A 3,894-nucleotide genomic window follows, 5' to 3' on the forward strand; every position below is an offset into this window, starting at 1 on the left:
AAAGGAACTATTGTAATGGGTAAATAGAATGTAAGCTAATACAGTCTTAATTACTAAGCTCATATGAGTTAATGTGTGTTTCTTGTAGCAGTTAAAATGTAGTTTTCATTTAGTGATTTTAACGCTTTAATAAATTGCTGTAACCAAAAACTATCCAAATATGACAAAAACTCCTTTGAACATGAAATTTCTGTGTTGTCCACATGGATACTGAAATCAGCAACCAAAACCACATTGGGGGACATGGAACAGTGAGAAGTTATAATTGCAGAAAATTCCTGTAAGACGACAGGATTGTCATTGTACACCACAGCAAGAATGGTTTGAACAGATCCTTTGATTTGCAGAGCAACAGATTCAAATGATGTACATTCTGTTACAGGAAGAGTTGTACCTTTCCATTTTTCCTTATGTAATATTGCAAGTCCCCCACCCGACCAACAGTATGTGGTTTACATATCCAGGAGGAATAGACTGATTTAACTGAAAAAAGTCATTACTTTGTTGCCAAATCTCAGTTAGACAAAGAAAACTGAACTTGCGATCAAACAGTATGTCAAACATGAAAGGACCTTTGTTGGAAAGTGATCGAATATTCCATATTCCGAATAAAAGATCGTTCATACCGGGGTTAGTGGTGGTCGCCTTGGTTAGCTTTGCTAATGCACTGTGATCAACAGTCCAAGTATGTTTCCTTGGCGGACGAGGGTTCGAAGACCAAAAGGATGGAATTGCACTCGCAGAGACAGTTTTAAAACTGCGGCGAGATCCACGACGGACGGATTTACGGTGCGGTATAAAAGTAATATCTTGATGTAAGTACAAAGCAGGCGGAGGCTCGCCATGATGAATGCGTCGCTGCAACAATTCCGCTGCAGAGTACTGATAGAGGGAAACCACAGGATGAAAAATTGAGCAGAGAATAATCCACATTACTGCAAGTCATAAAGGCAGTTTGATGATCATCATAACCGCAGCTGAGCAGGAAGAGATATCAGATTTCCAGATGGGTAATAATCCAACAATGCTGGGAACAATCTTCAGATAACAAATAGCGGTAGACAAAAATCTCATCCAAACATACAGAGTTTGAATAAAATAGTCCAAGCAGGTAAATTAAACAATAAAAAACACAGATAAACAACAAGTAAGCTAAAATCCTCCTCAGAAAAAGTATCAGAAAAGGCCAATGAAATGTGAATGCATTGGCATGAGAAATTTGCATTTTTAAAAGTGGCCGCGTGGAGAGCACACTTCATAATTGTTCTGAGGAGTCGAGGTAGTGTCTCGACCACATCATCAGTCAGTACGGAGTTGTGGCTAGAGAGACACGTCTCCGTTCCCTCCCTCAGGGAATGAGGGTTACCATGAGTAACAGAGACGTTCCCTTTCGGTCGCTCACGCCAACGTGTGTCGGAACGACCAATGGGGGTCCCTATACTTAGCTCAACAACTACTGTACTGAGTTACGAGGCGAACGAAGCATGCCCAGAGAATGGCATCCACAATCCAGTGAGCAATTCTCTGTTTGGAGACAGCCTTCCCCTTCTGCTGTCCATAGCAGACAAAGAGCTTTTCAGATTGTCTGAAACTCTGAGACAAGGCTGGGTTCCCCTTGTCAGAGGGACATGCTTGCAGGTTCATCACTTGGTCCCTGAAAGGAGTAGTGGGAACTTTGAGCACATATCCAGGTCGGGGTCTCAAGATAATGTGAGAGTAGGCCGGCTCAACTTCTAGGCACTCATCGCTGACTGAGAGGGCTTGTAGGTCCCCCACCCTCTGGAGAGGCGCGAGCGCAATCAGAAGGGCCATCTTCGTAGAGAGGGCGTGAATCTCAGCCGATTGCAACGGTTCGAGGTGCAGTCTTGGTGGAATAAATGTCCACCAGAGAGTGCCTCTTAGGAACCTAACTAAGAGGTCGTGCTTTCTAAGATATCTGCTATCCACAAAAATTGTGGTTCGCCGCAATGACAGCCACGTAAACTTTAAGATTGGAGGCAGACAGGCGTTTTTCTAAGCCTTGTAAAAAGGAAAGCACTGACCCAAGGCCACATCTCTGTGGGTCCTCATCGCGGGAGCACCTAGTGAGCACAGTGCTTAATTGTGTCCATCACAGAAGGTGATAGGTCTTTGAATTCCAACTTGTCCCATTCAGGGATCAAACGTGGAGAATCCAGAGATCTGGGCACGGGTGCCAAATTGTGCCCTGCCCCTGAGAAAGAAGGTGGGAATCCGCAAGGGGCGGGCCGATTCTAGCAGCATGAGATCTGTGAACCAAGTCTGGTTTGGCCAAAAGGGGCAACCATCATGACTCATTCTTGTTCCTCCCTGACTTTGCACAGTGTCTGTGCAATGAGGATCACTGGGGGAAACGTGTATTTGTGTAGACTCCTGGGCCAGCTGTGCACTAGTGCATCTGTACCGAGAGGAGCTTTGGTCAGGGAATACCACAGGCACAAAGAGTCTACTCGTGAGAGGCAAACAGATCGATCTGGGCCTTGCCATATTGGTTCCATATCAGCTGGACCATCTGGGGATGGAGTCTCCATTCTCCACGGATTCAGTTCGCCTGTAATTTGAACGGCACGCAGCGATTTCACATGCTGCTGACTCCAAAGGAGGAGATGGCGGGCTAGTTGCGACATGCAACGGAAGCGTAGACCACCTTGTCCATTGATGTACGCAGCGGCCGCTGTGTTGTCCGTTCAGGTAAACACATAGTTGCCCTGTATCAACGGCCGAAGTACCAAAGTACAGTCAGCAACTCCAGGCAGTTGCTGTGCCAGTGCAGTCAGGGGCCTGTCCATGCTGCATGTTCATTGTCACAACAACACGCCTGGACACTTGTCCTAAGGGCACTCCTGCCTGTAGAAATGCAAAATATGGCGACAGATCGGTGAGATGGATATGCGATGTGTGCCACAGCGCCATGCCCATCTCAGGACTCGGTCATGAAGCCAGTGCTGAAGCGGTCTTATATGAAGTAGTCCGAGTGGAGAGCTTGCTCTTCTTCCAGTTGAACCGGAGACCCAATCGGGCTAGGTGTTGAAGAACCTGTTCCCTGTGTTAGCAAATTAACTCCTGAGACTGAGCTGGAATCAGCCAGTCGTTGAGGTAGTTGAGGATGCGAATGCCCTGCTCGCGTAGTGGAGCAAGGGCAGCCTCCACAACCTTCGTAAAGATGCGAGGCAAGAGGGACTGCCCGAATGGGAGGACCTTGTACTGATGGTCCGAAAAAACGGTTGATGCCGAGGAAGGATGGAGAAGTGAAAGTGCGCATCCTTCAGGTCGATTGTCGCAAACCAATGGAGCATTTGTGCAATAGTGAGCATTTTGAACGGGAGCCAATGAAGGACCTGATTCAGAACTCACAAATCCAGGATTGGCCTCAACCCGCCACCTTTCTTGGGGACTATGAAGTAAGGGCTGTAAAAATCCTTCTTCATCTCGGCTGGGGGAACAGGCTCTATCGCATCTTTCACCAAAAGGTCGACAGTTGCACTCTTGCCTCGTACTGAGGTGAAGAGAACACTCTTGAACTTGGGCGGATGCCTGACGAACTGAGTCGCATAGCCGAGTCGGATCGTCCTGACGAGTCAATGTGAGAGATTGAGAAGTGCTAACAACACATCCAAACTGGAGCCCCTTGCGCAGGGAAGTCACAGCGAAACGGAACAAGGCGGGAGTAACGCATGCTGTTTACACAAACTACATTATAAATGTAGTACATTATAAGTAAATAAATCAAATGAAAGTAACATCTGTAAAATAGTGAATGCACACTTACTCTAAGATTCTGAATGGAGTTGAATACTGATCGAGACCTGTGTCCCCTTCCTGTGCAAGATGCAGGTGAAGGTGAGAGTGGTGTATTCTCAGTATTTTATAAACAAT

This window comes from Onychostoma macrolepis, chromosome 03 (genome assembly GCF_012432095.1).
Source record: "Onychostoma macrolepis isolate SWU-2019 chromosome 03, ASM1243209v1, whole genome shotgun sequence".
Taxonomy (NCBI): Eukaryota; Metazoa; Chordata; class Actinopteri; order Cypriniformes; family Cyprinidae; genus Onychostoma; species Onychostoma macrolepis.